The following is a 19,478-nucleotide window of genomic DNA, read 5'->3' on the forward strand; positions in this document are numbered from 1 at the left end:
GAATTTTCCTTTCATGACTGTGGGTGATGTTCTGGTAATAAAGTCTATTGATATTGAGGATATTAATCGTATTATCAAACATTGCCCCAAACCTTCCACATCAGCTTTGGGGGCGATAACTTATTTAAAGAAAGCTTGTAAGGGTAGAAATTATACACAGGAAGATATAAGGATTATTATAGACAGTTTGGTGGGAACTACCTCCCCTTGGGATTGGACTAAAGTGCCCACCATAAATGTCCTAGAGGCACCCACCACCAAGGCAGAGGCTTATTCATTAAACACTGTTGAAGGAAGGAACCTTATGTGGGAAGATCTAGAGAAGGAAATGAAAAGGGTTTTCATTAATAAGTCATCACTCCCTACTGCAGTAGCTTGCAAACAAAAATCATCAGAGTCAGTGTTGGAATTTTGGAAAATATTTCAGGAAGTCTGAACACAAGATGCCGGACTTAACACTCAAGATGAAATGCACAGTCTTCTAATACAGACTTATCTTAGCAACCTGACCCCTAAATATGCACTCACTGTGAGACAGCAGATTTCAGACTGGGCTACAAAGAGTATGACTGATTTTCAAAAAACATTGACTGAAAAAGATGCAGCGGGATGTTTTGACATCCCAAACAAACACCAGTACCGACACATTATCAGGATAATTTCTCAGGAAATCAAAGGGGAAACTTTTACAAGAAAAGGGGACAGAACAGAGGGGGTTATAGAGGTGGATATAGGGGAAGAGGACAGCCACAAAGAGGGGACTTCCAGCAAAGGCAACCTAAGACAGGGTGTTTTAACTGCGGAGACCCGGGACATTGGAAAGCTCAATGCCCCTGGCATGACCAGGAGTGTATAAATTCAGGGCCACCCGCTGCCCCCACTCCCCCTCAGGCATCAACCCCAGTACAGCAGCAACATGGTGTTAAGTATCCCATTTCTTGGAAACAACAGCAGTCACAATGAAGCTGCCCGGAAGGTAGTATCCCGGCATTTCCACTTGTCTCTCATTCTTCTCATGAACAGCCTATAGTTTCATTGCTTGTAGACGGGCATGAGGTACCATTCTTGCCCGATAGTGGAGCGACATGTAGTACCAATAGCAAGGATTTTTATAGGGGAGAGATCGTGGATGCTGAGCCTTCAATGGGAATAAATGGGATACTCACCAAAATTTTTAAAACACCCCCACTTTCACTAAGCACCCGTACTGGTGCTGATTGTGATCTTCAACATTGTTTCAGAATTGTTCCTGATTGTCCCGTGAGTCTCTTGGGAAGGGATTTGCTGGGAAAATTAGGTATTACAATGAAAATTACTGCAAAAGGAGGGTTATATGTAAAATCTGACAAGCTTCATCTTTTTACATTGCTCTCACACCCAGAAGAGGAAGATGTCAAATTGAGTGAGGAGGGAGTATGGGCAGTGAATCCTCTTGATGTAGGGTTCATTTCCTGTACGTCCTATAAAGCCACTTTGAAACCAGGAGCTTTACCTGTGTATCATAAACATTACCCCATATCCAGAGAAAAAGAAGAGGGTATAGAGCCCATTGTGGAGGATTTCTTGAAGAAAGGTATTTTAAAATTAATCATCTCTCCTTAAAACACTCCTATCAACCCTGTTAAAAAGCCGGATTCCAGTTACTGGTTTGTACAGGACCTTAGGGCCATAAACAACTTAGTGGTACCAATTGCTCCAATAGTGCCTGATGTGCCATCATTGCTCACCTCCATACCATCCGATGCTGAGTATTTTTCTGTAATTGACCTCTGAAATGCATTTTTTTCAATTCCTGTGGATGAGGAGACACAGCCACTCTTTACATTCCGATTTAAAAATCGGACGTTGACCTGGTGTAGATTGCCCCAGGACTATATAGACTCACATGTTGTCTATTCTATTGTCCTCCAAACCACTCTTAGAGCTTGGACACCTGAACATGGTTCAGTCTTGCTGCAGTACGCGGATGATCTGCTACTCTGCAGCTTGACAAGGGAGGCCGCCATGGAGAATGGGAGAAATCTTTTGAAATGTCTTTTTGAAAGTGGTCATAAAGTGTCAAAGAAAAAGTTGCAATGGTGTCAGAAAACATTTGAATATCTAGGGTTTGTTCTCACAAAAGGAGAAAGAAGAATCAGTCATAAAAGAGCTACGGCTCTGATGGGTCTGCCCCGCCCACTCAACAGGAAGGACATGCTCAACTTCCTAGGTATGATTGGATACTGCCGCCAATGGATACCTGACTGCTCTTACTGTGACAATCTCCTGAGACAGGCCACAGGTTCAGATATGCCGGACTGAGTTAAATGGACAGATGAAATGTGTAATGCTTTTGTGTATTTGAAAAATGCTATGGTAACAGCCCCAGGACTCGGCCTTCCCAATTATAATGTGATGTTTTATTTGTATGCCGGGGAAAACTGTACAACGATGGCAGGTGTCCTCGCTCAGGAGCATGGAGGCCCTGTTGCTTTTTTCTCAAAGGTGGTACCGGTACCAGTTCAGGGCATGCCCGCATGTTTCAGAGCTTTAGCATCTTGTGCTATGGTGGTCGAGATGGCTGCAACTTTCACTTTGGGCCATGATACTACCTTGTATACTACTCATAATGTGTCCACATTACTGGGGAATATACATATGCAACACATGTCCGCCCAAAGGTTGAGCGGCTATGAGGTGATACTGTTGTCAAATCCAAAATTTCATATTAAATATGCTTCCCCTAATGCAGGCCCAGCTCCAATTTTAAATGCCCTGCTAGGATTAAAAGGAGAGCAGGATGAGGTGGTGCCACAACATGACTGCACCAACCTCATTCACCAAGACACATCTCCCAGACCTGACTTGTCCCCTACTGCTTTGCCAAATGTGAAAAATGTGTATGTGGATGAATCTTGTTCTAGGCCGAATGATCACACATATCATGCAGGATATGCGGTTGTGCAACTTCCAGATGTCATACTTGAGGCCAAATCTATCCCATATCAATCAGCACAAGCTGCAGAATTGATTGCACTCACCAGGGCATGCCAAATATTTGAAGGTCAAGATGTGAACATTTACACTGACTGCAAATATGGATCTGGCGTGGTATATGACTTTGGTGTCATATGGAGTAGGCGGGGTTTCATTGCAGCTGATGGAAAAAGCATCTCTCATTCCTCTCTAGTTGTGTCATTGTTAAAAGCCATTCAGTTGCCTAGAACTCTTGCCATAATACATTGCAGAGCACATACAGGCCAACAAACAGAGGTAGCTAGAGGAAATGCCCTAGCTGACTCAGCAGCCAGACAAGAAGCTCTCTGAATTACCTTGTTTTGACCATGTACTGTCTGACCTACAAGATTAAGCCTCAGAAGTCAACATGAGAGATTGGGAAAAAGTAGGTGCACAAATAGATCCAAAAACAGGACATTTGTGGAAAGAGGGGAAGGTATGTATACCAATGGCAAGTGCATCACTTTTTATTGCCCAGTATCATGGAATAGGTCACAGAGGCTGGAAGGCAACTTGTGAATTACTAGGCAAGGATTTTTACATTTCAGGTCTCCCCTGGTTGACAAGGGATTATGGGGCTGATTTACAAACATGTTGGCGCATTTGCGTGTGCAGGAATAGTTATTGCGACATGGCGCATACTTAAACAAATAGAAACCAGCTGGTGACTTGCGCCGGATGCGCGGAATCGTTGCACACATGGGAGCAGACACATTCTTAAATACAGAACAGACATCGGGCACTTGCTCATTGAAATGCTGATCATGTTAATGAGCTTTTCCTTATCACATGGAGAATATTGCTTCCAGTTTTATTCCATTCATTAATTTATTTTTGAAACAACTCAATAATCATTCTAGAGATCTTCCTCCAATCAACAACTGTGCAGATATTCCCTGGACTTGGAATGTGAAATGTCATAATTGTCAAAATGTAATTGTGTGCATTTTATGGTGATAATCTATAATCATTGGTGGACCTGAAACTTCCATGAAAACATCTTCAATACATGTCTGTGTATTATGCATTCTGGACAATTCATTTCCCCATACACTGTGCAATGTGATTGGATGATATATAAATCTACTCATCTATCTGAGCAATTATTTCCCCATACACTGTGCAATCTGATTGGATGACATTTAAATCATTTGTCTGAGCAATTCTTTCCCCATACACTGTGCAATGTGTAAAGGGTTAATACCCAAAAAGAGAAAGCAGCTTGTGTCTGGTGGTGTAGCTGATTAGTAACTCCTATTCAGAATGTGTCAGCACAATACCAGATGCAGTTCCGTGCGGTTTTTTCTGCACTGAGGCCCCATTCACACTAGTGCGTTTTTTGATGCATTTTGCATTTTGCAGAAATGCACGGGAATTTTTTAACATGGGTTCCTATGGAACATGTTCACATCAATGCTTTTTTGTATCTCAGCGTTTTTGGAAAGGGTCGGGGACTTTTTTTCATGCAAAAAGCAGCGTTTTGCATGTAATGGTTTTCAATGGACAAGCATCAAAAACGCAAGTGCTGCGTTTTTGCAGCGTTTTTGATGCGTTTTTGATGCGTTTTTGGTGCGTTTTTGCCGTTTTTTTTTTTTTTTTTTTATTTTTTTTTTTTTTTGTAATTTTTTTTTAAGACTGTAAAAAAAAATGAAAAAAAAAAAAAAAAAAAAAAAAAAAACGCAAAACGCAAATCGCGGCAAAAACGCGGCAAAAACGCTGCAAAAACGCGGCTCAAAAACGTGGCAAGCATGAAAAAAAAACCTCCAAAAACGCTCAAAAGCAACATGCATAGGTGTGAATCCAGCCTTAGGCTGGATTCACACCTATGCATTTTTAGTGCTTTTTGCATTTTGCAGATTTGCACTACAGAACATGTTCCATAGGAAACAATGTTAAATGGACTGTACTGCAAATCAGCAAAATGCAAAAAGCACTAAAACTGCATAGGTGAGATTCAGCCTCAGGGCCAGTTCACACCAGATGCAGTTCCATGCTGTTCCATTTTTTCTGCACCAATACAGTCAGTTCCGGTCAGTTTCTGCACCAGAAACTAACTGCATGGTGTGAACTAGAGCCATTGGAATACATGGAAAACACTGTGCATGCATTTTTAGTGCAGAACAAAGTGCACGGAACTGCGTCTGGTGTGAACTATCACTAAGGCACTCGATTCACACTTATGCATGTTGCTTTTGAGCGTTTTTGGAGGTTTTTTTTTCATGCTTGCCACGTTTTTGAGCAGCGTTTTTGCGGCGTTTTTGCGGCGTTTTTGCCGCAATTTGCGTTTTGCGTTTTTTTTTTTTTTTTTTTAGAGTTTTTTTTTACAGTCTTAAAAAAAAAAAAAAAAAAAAAAACGGCAAAAACGCATCAAAAACGCACCAAAAACGCATCAAAAACGGTGCACTTGCGTTTTTGATGCTTGTCCACTGAATTCTATTACATGCAAAACGCTGCATTTTGCGTGAAAAAAAGTCCCTGACCCTTTCCAAAAATGCAGAGAAACAAAAAGGCATTGATGTGAACATGTTCCATAGGAACCCATGTTAAAAAGTTCCCGTGCATTTCTGCAAAATGCAAAATGCATCAAAAAACGCGCTAGTGTGAATGGAGCCTTAAAATGCATGCAGTGTTTTCCATGTATTCCAATGGCTCTAGTTCACACCATGCAGTCAGTTTCTAGTCAGTTCCGGTGCAGAAAAAAAGTGCTCGGAACTGCATCTGGTGTGAATTGGCCCTCAGAACTTTAGTGCTTAAAGAAACCAAAGGTATAGAGACAAAATTCTCCGATTACACCAACTTGAATCAGAATATCACAATCACTTCCTACAATTCCAAATAGGGATGACCTGAACACCCCCCTGTTTGGTTCGCACCAGAACATGCGAACAGGAAAAAAGTTTGCTCGAACACGCGAACACCGTTAAAGTCTATGGGACACGAACATGAATAATCAAAAGTGCTAATTTTAAAGGCTAATATGCAAGTTATTGTCATAAAAAGTGTTTGGGGACCCGGGTCCTGCCCCAGGGGACATGGATCAATGCAAAAAAAGTTTTAAAAACGGCCGTTTTTTCAGGAGCAGTGATTTTAATAATGCTTAAAGTCAAACAATAAAAGTGTAATACTCTTTAAATTTCATACCTGGGGGGTGTCTATAGTATGCCTGTAAAGGGGCGCATGTTTCCCGTGTTTAGAACAGTCTGACAGCAAAATTACATTTCGAAGGAAAAAAACCCATTTAAAACTACCCGCGGCTATTGCATTGCCGACAATACACATAGAAGTTCATTGATAAAAACAGCATGGGAATTCCCCACAGGGAAACCCCGAACCAAAATTAAAAAAAAAATGACGTGGGGGTCCTCCTAAATTCCATACCAGGCCCTTCAGGTCTGGTATGGATATTAAGGGGAACCCCGGCCAAAATTTAAAAAAAAAAAAATGACGTGGGATTCCCCCTAAATTCCATACCAGACCCTTCAGGTCTGGTATGGATTTTAAGGGGAACCCCGCGCCAAAAAAAAAAAAAAAAAACGACGTGGGGTCCCCCCAAAAATCCATACCAGACCCTTATCCGAGCACGCAACCTGGCAGGCCGCAGGAAAAGAGGGGGGGACAAGAGTGCGCCCCCCCCGAACCGTACCAGGCCACATGCCCTCAACATTGGGAGGGTGCTTTGGGGTAGCCCCCCAAAACACCTTGTCCCCATGTTGATGAGGACAAGGGGCTCATCCCAACAACCCTGGCCGGTGGTTGTGGGGGTCTGCGGGCGGGGGCTTATTGGAATCTGGAAGCCCCCTTTAACAAGGGGACCCACAGATCCCAGCCCCCCCCTGTGTGAAATGGTAAGGAGGTACTTACCCCTACCATTTCACTAAAAAACTCAAAAATGTTAAAAATGACAAGAGAGTTTTTGACAATTCCTTTATTTAAATGCTTCTTCTTTCTTCTATCTTCCTTCATCTTCTTCTGTTTCTTCCTCCGGCGTTCTCGTCCAGCATCTCCTCCGCGGCGTCTTCTATCTTCTTCTCCTAGGGCCGCTCCACACCCATGGCATGGGGGGAGGCTCCCGCTCTTCTCTTCATCTTCTTCTTCATCCTCTTCTCTTCTTCCTTCTTCTCTTCTTCATTTTCTTCTCTGGGCCGCTCCACATCCATGCTGGCATGGAGGGAGGCTCCCGCTGTGTGACGGCGTCTCCTCATCTGACGGTTCTTAAATAACGGGGGCGGGGCCACCCGGTGACCCCGCCCCCCTCTGACGCATGGTGACTTGACGGGACTTCCCTGTGACGTCACGGGGAATGCCACAGGGAAGTCCCGTCATGTCCCATGCATCAGAGGGGGCGGGGTCACCGGGTGGCCCCGCCCCCCGTTATTTAAGAACCGTCAGATGAGGAGACGCCGTCACACAGCGGGAGCCTCCCTCCATGCCAGCAAGGGTGCGGAGTGGCCCGGAGATGAAAATGAAGAAGAGAAGAAGAGAAGAAGGAAGAAGAGAAGAGGATGAAGAAGAAGATGAAGAGAAGAGCGGGAGCCTCCCCCCATGCCATGGGTGCGGAGCGGCCCGAGGAGAAGAAGATAGAAGACGCCGCGGAGGAGATGCTGGACGAGAACGCCGGAGGAAGAACCAGAAGAGCCAGAAGAACCAGAAGAAGATGAAGGAAGATAGAAGAAAGAAGCATTTAAATAAAGGAATTGTCAAAAACTGTCTCTTGTCATTTTTAACATTTTTGACAGTTTTTTAGTGAAATGGTAGGGGTAAGTACCCCCTTACCATTTCACACAGGGGAGGTGGTGGGATCTGGGGGTCCCCTTGTTAAAGGGGGCTTTCAGATTCCGATAAGCCCCCCGCCCGCAGACCCCCACAACCACCGGCCAGGGTTGTGGGGATGAGGCCCTTGTCCTCATCAACATGTGGACAAGGTGTTTTGGGGGGCTACCCCAAAGCACCCTCCCAATGTTGAGGGCATGGGGCCTGGTACGGTTCAGGAGGGGGGGCGCACTCTCGTCCCCCCCTCTTTTCCTGCGGCATGCCAGGTTGCGTGCTCGGATAAGGGTCTGGTATGGATTTTTGGGGGGACCCCACGCCGTTTTTTTTTTTTTTTTTTTTTTGATGCGGGGAACCCCACGTCATTTTTTTTTTTAATATTGGCCGGGGTTCCCCTTAATATCCATACCAGACCTGAAGGGCCTGGTATGGAATTTAGGGGGACTCCCACGTCATTTTTTTTTTAATTTTGGTTCGGGGTTTCCCTGTGGGGAATTCCCATGCCGTTTTTATCAATGAACTTCTATGTGTATTGTCGGCAATGCAATAGCCGCGGGTAGTTTTAAATGGGTTTTTTTCCTTCGAAATGTCATTTTGCTGTCAGACTGTTCTAAACACGGGAAACATGCGCCCCTTTACAGGCATACTATAGACACCCCCCAGGTACGAAATTTAAAGGGATATTACACTTTTATTGTTTGACTTTAAGCATTATTAAAATCACTGCTCCTGAAAAAACGTCCGTTTTTAAAACTTTTCTTTGCATTGATCCTTGTCCCCTGGGGCAGGACCCGGGTCCCCAAACACTTTTTATGACAATAACTTGCATATAAGCCTTTAAAATTAGCACTTTTGATTTCTCCCATAGACTTTTAAAGGGTGTTCTGCGGCATTCGAATTTGCCGCGAACACCCCAAATTGTTCGCTCGGAATTCGGCGAACTTGCGAACAGCCAATGTTCGAGTCGAACATGAGTTCGACTCAAACTCAAAGCTCATCCCTAATTCCAAACTAGCCCAACTGAAGCTCATAAAATAATGCTAGAAAAGACTAAACTTGAACTAGCCCTACTCCTGGCTGAAGCGGCTAAGACTATCCACAGATCTAATCATACGATTTATACCAAAGCAAACAAACCAGACACATACCTGGCCTTACGCCTTCACAGACCAGACCGTGTCCGTGTCCCTATCAGACTCAGACTGACTAAAGATAACGTAACTAGTAATCCGATTAAAATTCTCTCCGAATTTCGTAAACAATTAGCAAATCTGTATGAGCCCAAATCAGCGTTTTCGCTGAATCAGGCGGAAAAACTCCTCTGTAATCTTCCAATTCCTACGTTATCCAATGCTAGTCGTGAACTAATGGAGAGCACGATCACTACGGAGGAAGTCTTTTCAGCCATCAAGTCGCTCAAACCCCATAAACGCCCAGGCCCGGACGGCCTCCCGAGCCTTTATTATAAAAATTTGCAACTGAATTAGCCCCCCTTCTTACCAACTCCTTTAACGCTATACTTAAACAGCACTCCTTCGGCAGAGACACATTGACAGCACTTATATCGATGATCCCGAAACCAAACACGGACGCCACCTTATGGTCCAACTATAGGCCAATTTCACTTTTAAATGTGGACATCAAGATCCTGGCCAAAATTTTAGCCCTAAGCCTTGATCCCATTATAGGGGGATTGATCCATAAAGACCAAGTAGGTTTCATACCTAAATGGCAAGCGAGTGATAACATTCGCAGAGTAATCCTCCTACAACACTTAGCCCGCTCACGTAAAATCCCGATGCACTTCCTTTCCCTAGATATCCGGAAAGCTTTTGACACAGTCTCTTGGCCCTATTCATTTTATATTCTCCAACTTTGGGGCTTCGGCCCACACTTTCTGGGGTGGATCAATGCACTATACAATCATCAACAGGCGTACGTACATTATTCAGGATTCCGTTCAGATCCCTTTCCAATTCTACGAGGAACCAGGCAGGGCTGTCCTTTATCCCCCATATTGTTTGCGCTCGCGATCGAACCCTTAGCTGCACTGATAAGGAATAACTCTGATATCCGAGGCTTGGAGATTGCTTCAACCTCGCATAAACTGTGTCTCTTTGCTGATGATGCTCTCATGTTCATCACATCTCCCCATACTACCCTCCCAATCCTACTGCACACCCTGGATAGGTTTGCTCGGGTCTCGGGGCTAGAAATCAACCAAACCAAATTGAGGGCTCTCAGTGTGTCTTTGCCGCAAGCTGATATAGATATGCTACGCCAAAATTTTCCTTTTCACTGGTCCACCACATCTATTCCCTATTTAGGGATTAAACTGAGGAGCGATCCATCCCACTTGTTCCAATACAATTATCTCCCAATGCTAACCCAACTAACTTCTCTTCTTAATCTTTGGTTACCCTTATGTGTCTCCTGGCTCGGACGCATTGCAGCTGTTAAAATGTCCTTACTACCGAAATTGTTATATTTATATAGAGTACTCCCTGTCACGGTCCCTCCTTATTATCATAGGTTCATACAAAATAAAGTCTTTAAATACATCTGGGGCCCCACAAGACCCAGAGTGACTAGATCCGTTCTTCTCCGTAACAAGCTCAATGGAGGCCTTGGTATTCCAAATTTTCTACATTATTATCATTCTGCAAGGCTGGCTCAGACTACTCTCTATCACTCGAAACACGAAATACCACTCTGGGTCAGCCTTGAAGCTATTGACTCATTTCCGATTACTATAACTAATTTGCTATGGCTTTCCCCAGCATCACGAGGCCCCATAACCAATCCACTCACACAACACACACTCAAACTCTGGGATAAATTGAAGATACCCTTCAAACTGATCTCCCCACACTCCTCCCTCTTGTCTTTCCTAGGTCACCCTCAATTTTATTCAGCCTACACTGAACCAACATCATTTCAGTCCTGGGTGCAGGCGGGCCTGACTCGCATATTTGATCTAGTTAACAGTGATACTATTAAATCCTTCGCCAGTATCCAAGCACAAGCGCAGCTCCCCAGTAGAGAATGTTTCCGTTATCTCCAAACTGCTCACTTTGCCCAAACAACAATAAAATCTTTCTCTGGGCTGGATACTTTGACAGAGTATGAAGCCATGTGCGATTCGGACCCACATGCCCCAGGAATTATCTCCCGACTCTATGCCCATCTCACTACACCACCCTCGAGCCCCCCCCACTTACGCGCAACGAAGGTTAAAAGACTTAGAAATTAATATTGAAGCGGAGGACTGAGTGACTATCTGGACCAACACAAAAAACTCATCCCAAAACATTATTGCCTCAGAGGCAAACTACAAAGTGTTGATGCGATGGTATCTAGTCCCGGCCAGAATTGCTAAATTTTTACCTGAATTTTCCCCAAACTGTTTTAGGGGATGCGGTGACAGAGGTACACACTTGCACATCTGGTGGACATGCCCACTGGTGCAGCGCTTTTGGGAAACTATATTCCAAATGGCATCTACCCTCCACCAAGTCACCCTAAAACCCAACCCAGCGACAGCTCTGTTCAATCTCATTCCACAAGATTACACAAGAGCACAGCTTCGCCTCCTCCTTCAGCTATTCACTGCAGCTAAGCAAACGATTGCTAAGGCATGGAAAACACCCACACTCAGTATAGCTGAAATGAAAAATAGGATCACCCAAGCAATGGTACATAGCAAGATCGAAGCGAAAATTCTAGATAAAGTCTCTCAGCACGCCAAAATCTGGCAACCATGGATTGAGCACTTCCTGCCAGCTGGTGTTGACGAACACCTATTGGGATTCTGAATCTGTTTCTACCTAAACCTAAGATCTCGACACCACACCTCTGCCCATGCGGCTCGGCCGACCCACGTCCCCTCTTGCTCCTCTTCTTTCAATCTGCTCTTACCCCCCCTCCCCCTCTTTCTTCTTTCTCTCTCCTTTCTTCTTCTATTAATACTATTACTATACTATACTATAGTATTTTTTGGCTTGGAAATTAATTAGAACCCTCAAACATTATATATATTTTTAGCAGAGTACAATGGATATCATTGCAATCATTTTTTCACATTGAGGCGTTTTGCAGGTGCTAAAAATAGTGCCTGCAAAGTGCCCTGAAAGAGCGGCTCCATTCACTCCAATATGAAAACCTCGAGGGCTTTCACACTGGAGACACAGCAGCGGCTGTTTCAGGGCGCTTTGCAAGCACTATTTTTAGCGCCTGTAAAATGCCTCAGTGTGAAAGGGGTCTTTATGTATAATCTGTGGCATGTAAACTCCCCCTCAATGTAAACCCAAGATAACAAAAAAACAGGGAAAGTCTTTGGGGTTGATTTACTAAAGGTAAAGCCACTTTGCACTACAAGTGGAGTTGGTGGAGATCTGAGGGGGCCATGCAAGGAAAATAAAAAACAGCATCTTTGCTTCTACATGATTGGATGATAAAATCACCAGTGCTTCCCCTCAGATTTTCAGCGACTACACTTGTATTGCAGAGTGGATTTGCCTTTAATAAACCCCAAAATACCTAATAATTTGGGGTGTACACAACAAAGTGCTAGAGTGCAATTTGCCTAATGGGGACACTAGTTAGAGTGACCTGTGTGTCCCCAAAGAAAGGCATTGGTAGAGTTTTACCCTCACTTCCTGTTTAGCTATGTGACAGGAAGTGAAGCCAATTTTAAGAAAAGGGACACAAAGCCCAACCTAAAAAAGACAAGCAGGGGTTCTAACACTCGCTTGTTTTCCCTCAAATGCCCAAAATTAGAATAGGATTGTCTGGCGCTCGATTTTAGTTCAGTGCTCTAAATCAGTGCTTCTCAACCCTGTCCTCAAGTACCCACAACAGGCCATGTTTGCAGGTTTTCCTTCATCTTGCACAGGTGCTTTAAATCAGTCAATGGCTTTGTATTTTGGACAGCTAGTTTAGCCAAGATAAAATTCCCTAAACATGTCCTGTCGGGGGTACTTGAGAACTGAGGCTGAGAACCACTGCACTAAAGTGGAAAATGTAATACTTACCTCTCTGTAATATCTTTCCTGATGCCTATCCATGGCAGCATATACACAATCCATACATATGCTACCATGAAGACACCAGGAGAGTAACTTAGACAAAGGACACATTTTTGAGATTTTCCATGCCAATCAGCCTAGTTAAAGCGGGAGTCCCGCAAATTTTTTTTTTAAGTCAGCAGCTGCAAATACTGGAGCTGCTGACTTTTAAAATAAGGACAATCACCTGTCCCGGGGTCCAGCGATGTCGGCACCCGAGACCGAACCGTCCCTCGGTCCTCGGGTGCTGCCACCGCCATTCTCAGTGAGGGAATCGAAGTGAAGCGTTGCGGCTTCACTTCCCGGTTCCCTACTGCGCATGCACGAGTCGCACTGCACATTCGCAATGGTCCCCGCTGTCTCTGGGACCTGTGTGTGTCCCAGCAGACAGCACGGGGGGTAGGGACAGGAGGGGGAATAGACTCCCGTGGAGTCTACGCCGGAAGTAGGTGCAAATACCTGTCTTATACAGGTATCTGCATCCCCCTCCCCCCTGAATGGTGCCAAATGTGTCACTGGAGGGGTCGGGTTCCGAAAAGCGGAGGTTCAATTTTTGTGTGAACCTCCGCTTTAAATGTAAGATTCTGCCTCGCTCTCTGTGGCGTGACGTATCCACTGGGCATGCGCAGTTCGTCGTATGCATTTTTCGACGAGAGACAAGCCACGGGAGCGCGCGGAAAGAGAAAACTGACGTAAGAGAAAACTCCACAGGGAACACTGACGTAAGGAAGAACTCTGCAGGGAACACTGACGTAAGGAAGAACCCCGTTGGCTTAATAATGTCAGCTGCAACACCGCATCCAGCCCAGCCCCCAACACATCCCTAGGCTGCTCTAGAGAAAGGGGGCAAGCGCCATGCTTAAGCAGTGTATTTGTCAGGGAAGCTTGGATTGACACAGCGGTGCCAGCGGGAGGGCCAAGGTCTGTGCTTCCAGAGGGGGGCGGGGCCCTGAATAGCTATGTATGTGTAAGTGACCTACACTGCAGTTTAAGAAAGCCCATCAGAGATCCCGTTCCCAAGAGCTTGCAATCTATTAAAATGACATACAGTTTATCTCTGTTTACTTTTTGTTCTTTTGACAAGTGTGCTTTAGATAGAGCATGTCAAGCCGTAGCTGTGCTCCCTGGGGATATGCTGATCGCCCATCCGTGCTGCTGCTGGAGGGAGCCCAGGTGACCATAAATGAGAGCCCTACAGACTTGGTCATGGTGAGTGACCAAGTCACCAAGTGGTATATCCCCCATACCATCCCATACCCCACTCCATCTCCCCTGAGGACTTAGGACCTCTAGGCAACTCACCTGGGGACTGGGTCCCTCTAGGTCACTCACCTGTGGACAGGGACACCCATTTTCCCTGGGGACTGAGACCCCCTTCTCCCATGGGGACTGGGACACCTTCTCACCTGGGGACAGGGACCCCTTTTCACCCGGGGACTGGGATCCTATCTCACCTGGGGACAGGACCACCATCTCCCCTGAGGACAGGGAACCCACCTCCACTAAGAACAGGAACCTGATCACCCTGTGTGTGCCAAACTCACCTCCCTGCCCCTGTGTGTGCCAACCTCACCGTCCTGCCAGATCACCCTGTGTGTGTCAACCTCTGTCTAAGACAGGTATTTCGGCATAGACTCCTACGGGAGTCTAAGCCCCCTTCCGTCCCCTCCCCCCGTGCAGTCTGCTGGGACACACACAGGTCCCAGAGGCAGCGGGGACCAGTAAGGAAGCGCAGCGCGACTGGCGCATGCGCAGTAGGGAACCAGGAAGTGAAGCCGCAATGCTTCACTTCCTGATTCCCTTACAGAGAATGGCGGTGGCAGCACCCGAGGACCGAGGGACGATTCAGTCTCGGGTGCCGACATCGCTGGACCCTGGGACAGGTGAGTGTCCTTATTTTAAAAGTCAGCGGCTGCAGTATTTGTAGCTGCTGACTTTTTAAAAAATTTTCGCGGGACTCCCTCTTTAAGATTCTCTCCCTCCACACACTCCCCGTGGCTTGCCTCCCGTCAGGAAAATGCATATGACGAACTGTGCATGTGCAGTCGATACGTCACACCAGCTGTTCGGGAAATCAGCTGGAGTGATGTGACGTACTGCGCATGAGGGTCGGTCTACCCGGATCTTGTGTCTAACATCCGCCGGTACCGACCTGCCAAATTTGGGGTCTCTGGCTCAAAGTATGGGGGAGATATGGACTTCCAAAGGGGAACGACCCATGGTGCCCACCAAGGTCGAGGGGGCAGCGAGATCGGAACCAGTCCCTTGGTGCCCCATGGCCGGTCTGAACTTTTCGCTTTACCGGTCCATATCTCTGGAACCGTAGGTCACAGGAACTTCAAACTTGGTAGTTGGGGGTTCATAGAGGCCCCCTAGCTGCAGGCCAAATTTGAGGTCTCTGGAACGAAAGGTGCCCGAAATGACTTTTCTGAAAACGACCATGCATGCTTTGTGTCGACCTAACTTTCAAACTCAAGCATTTTTTGGGCTCCAGGAAAGTCATCTTCTGAACCGTTTGAGCTAGGAGTCCAATTTTTGGATATGTTGTAGATCTAGATCCCATGAGTCGGCACACCAAATTTGGGGTTCCAGAGATAGGAGTCCTCAAAGTCTCCCCAAAGGAATTTGGGGTTCCGGAGATAGGAGTCCTCAAAGTCATCCCACCGGTAGAGGCCAGAACCTAAGTCCGAATTTTCTGGGTAGCAGAACTGGTTTTACCGCCCTAGGGGTGCCATTTTTGGAGATGGTTACGGGCCAACCATATTGTCTAGGAACCCCAAATTTGGATCACATGTAGTGCATCATCTCCCCTAGAAGTGTGCCAAGATTGGTGTTCCTAACCCCAACATCTGAGGAAATATGAGCCCCCCAAGTTGACAGAGTTTCCCATAGACTTCAATGTTAAACGTGCGGTTTCTAACGGTTGACCCTTTGGGGTGCCACCGGCCCGCCAAACGTTCCCTGGACCCCAAACTTGGCCAGCGAGTACCTGAAGAGCATCCCCATAGCCTCCCCATGTCGCTGTATTTTTAAGACCCATAGAACTGGAGAGCACTACGTACATCTTTGCCGGTGTTTTGTGAGGGGTGCACTGGTCCCCGAAAGTGGAGGGGGGTGCCATTCTGTAGAAAAGGCCTGAAATATTCACCGTAGGGTCTAGGAACCCCAAATTTGAATCACAAGTAGTGCATCGTCTTCCCTACAAGTGTGCCAAGTTTGGTGTTCCCCATCCAAATTGTGGCGGATTTCACTTATCACTCAACCATTCGACGACCGAAAAAGCTAGCGAAGCCAAACTTGCACCCCTTTTTCCCAGATATCACAGCTACACCTCATAAAAATGTGGAGGTTCGGGACCTTTTACCAGGGGTTTACCGGGGCCAAAATGTTGACCGTCTTCACGGTACCGGTGCTCCCTGACCATGGGTCATAAAATTACAAAACTTGGGGGTAAAATAGAAGCGCTCTATGGGTACCCCCACACCGAACCGGGGTCCGGTACCACAAACGGAACCCTCCGGTAACCAGAAAATGGCACTTTAAAATGGTGTAGCTCAGACGCGGTTTACCGGGGAAGGCTCCGGTAGGTCATATTTGAATATATAAGGCCTTTTATAGATAATGGCACCCCCCTCGACTTTCGAGGACCTGTGGACCCCTCACAAAACACCGGCAAAGACGTGCGTGGCACTCTCTGGTTCTTTGGGTCTTAAAAATACATCGACACTGGGAGGCTTTGGGGATGCTCTTCCGGTACTCACTGGCCAAGTTTGAGGTCCAGGGAACATTTGGCAGACCGGTGGAACCTCAAAAGGTCAACCGGTAGAAACCACACGTTTAACATTGGAGTCTATGGGAAACTCAGTCAAATTGGGGGGCTGATATTTCCTTGGCTGTTTGGGCTAGGAACACCAAGCTTGGCACACTTGTAGGGAAGATGATGCACTACTTGTGATTCAAATTTGGGGTTCCTAGACCATACGCTTGGCCCGTAACCGTCTCCCAAAGACAGCACACCTCGCTTCACTTTGCCGCCTAGGGGAAAAACTGCCGATATTGGGGCAAGTTTGAGCTCCGGTTTCCGGGGACTCACTGAGACAAATCACACTAAACTTGGCACACTTATAGGGGGGTGGCATGGCTACATGTGGAAGAAATTTCCGGTCCAGAGAACTAAAGGAAGGCCGGTACCGACTCCCCAAAGTAGGCCATTCTCTAACATGGGAGTCTATGGGAAAACCAGGCCAAATTGTGGTGGATTTGACTTATCGCTGAACCATTCGACGACCAAATGGGCTAGCGACACCAAACCTGCACCCCTTTTCCCCAGATATCACAGCTACACCTCATAAAAGTTTGGAGGTTCGGTAACCCTTTACCGTGGCCACAATGTTGACCGTCTTCACGATACCGGTGCTCCCTGACCATGGGTCACAAAATTACAAAACTTAGGGGTAATGTAGAAGCACTCTATGGGTACCCCCACACCAAACCGGGGCCTGATACCCCAACCAGAACTTTCCGGTAACCGGAAAATGGCACTTTGAAACAGTGTAGCCAGGATCCGGTTAACCATAGAATGCTCAGGGGGGTCTCATTATAATATGTCAAGCCTATTCCACCGTATGGCACCCCCGTTGACTTTCAGGGACTGGTGGCCCCCTCACACAACACCGGCAAAGACGTGCGTGGCGCTCTCTGGTTCTGTGGGTTGTAAAAATACACTGAAACTGGGAGGCTGTGGGGATGCTCTTCAGGTACTCACTGGCCAAGTTTGGGGTCAAGGGAACGTTTGCCGGGCCAGTGGCACCCCAAAAGGTCAACAGGTAGAAACCGCACGTTTAACATTGGAGTCTATGGGAAACTCGGTCAATTGGGGGGCTGATATTTCCTCAGATGTTGGGGTTAGGAACACCAATCTTGGCACACTTCTAGGGGAAACGATGCACTACATGTGATTTAAATTTTGGGTTCCTAGACCCTACGGATGGCCCGTAACTGTCTCTCAAATACGGCACTCCTAGGGTGGTAAAACTGGTTCTGCTACCCAGAAAATTCGGACTTAGGTTCTGGCCTCTAGCAGTCTGATGACTTTGAGGACTTCTATCTCCGGAACCCCAAATTTGGTGTGCCGACTCATGGGATCTAGATCTACAACATATGCAAAAATTGGACTCCTAGCTCAAACGGTTCGGAAGATGACTTTCCTGAAGCCCAAAAAATGCTTGAGTTTGAAAGTTAGGTCGACACAAAGCATGCATGGTCGTTTATATATATACAATATCGTTTTACATACATAGCTATTCAGGGCCCCGCCCCCCTCTGGAAGCACAGACCTTGGCCCTCCCGCTGGCACCGCTGTGTCAATCCAAGCTTCCCTGACAAATACACTGCTTATGCATGGCGCTTGCCCCCTTTCTCTAGAGCAGCCTAGGGGTGTGTTGGGGGCGGGGCTGGATGCGGTGTTGCCGCTGACGTTATTAAGCCAGCGGAGTTCTTCCTTACGTCAGTGTTCCTTGCAGAGTTCTTCCTTACGTCAGTGTTCACTGTGGAGTTCTCTCTTACGTCAGCGTTCTCTTTCCGCACGTTCCTGTGGCTTGCCTCTCGTCGAAAAATGCATATGATGAACTGCGCATGCCCAGTGGATACGTCACGCCACAGAGAGCGAGGCAGAATCTTACATTTAAAGAGGAGGCTCACACAAAAATTGAACCTCCGCTTTTCGGAACCCGACCCCTCCGGTGACACATTTGGCACCATTCAGGGAGGAGGGGGGTGCAGATACCTGTCTAAGACAGGTATTTGCACCTACTTCCGGCGTAGACTCCACGGGAGTCTACGCCCCCTCCCGTCCCTACCCCCCGTGCTGTCTGCTGGGACACACACAGGTCCCAGAGACAGCGGGGATCAGTAAGGAAGCGCAGCGCGACTGGTGCATGCGCAGTAGGGAACCAGGAAGTGAAGCCGCAACGCTTCACTTCCTGATTCCCTTACAGAGAATGGCAGTGGCAGCACTCGAGGATCGAGGGACGATTCAGTCTCGGGTGCCGACATCGCTGGACCCTGGGACAGGTGAGTGTCCTTATTTTAAAAGTCAGCAGCTGCAGGATTTGTAGCTGCTGACTTTTAAAAAAATTTTCGCGGGACTCCCTCTTTAAGATTCTCTCCCTCCACACGCTCCCCGTGGCTTGCCTCCCGTCGGAAAATGCATATGACGAACTGTGCATGTGCAGTCGATACGTCACGCCAGCTGATCGGTAAATCAGCTGGAGTGATGTGACGTTCTGCGCATGCGCAGTACGTAGGAGGCATTTTTTGACAGGAGGCAATAATCGACGTTACACCGGTGTAGTGTTGATTATTGCCTCCCGTTGAAAAATGCATACTACGTGTCCCCTCTTTCCTGGGATGGGCTCAATCGGAGAGAAACTTCCACACGGTTGCTCGCAGGAGTGTCGGTCTACCCGGATCTTGTGTCTAAAATCCACCGGTACCGACCTGCCAAATTTGGGGTCTCTAGCTCAAAGTATGGGGGAGATATGAGAGAGTCTTCCAAATGGGACTGACCCATTGTGCCCACCAAGGCCGAGGGGGCAGCGAGATCGGAACCGGTCCCTTGGTGCCCCATGGCCGGTCTAAACTTTTTGC

Source organism: Aquarana catesbeiana, linkage group LG01, assembly GCF_042186555.1.
Source record: "Aquarana catesbeiana isolate 2022-GZ linkage group LG01, ASM4218655v1, whole genome shotgun sequence".
NCBI lineage: Eukaryota > Metazoa > Chordata > Amphibia > Anura > Ranidae > Aquarana > Aquarana catesbeiana.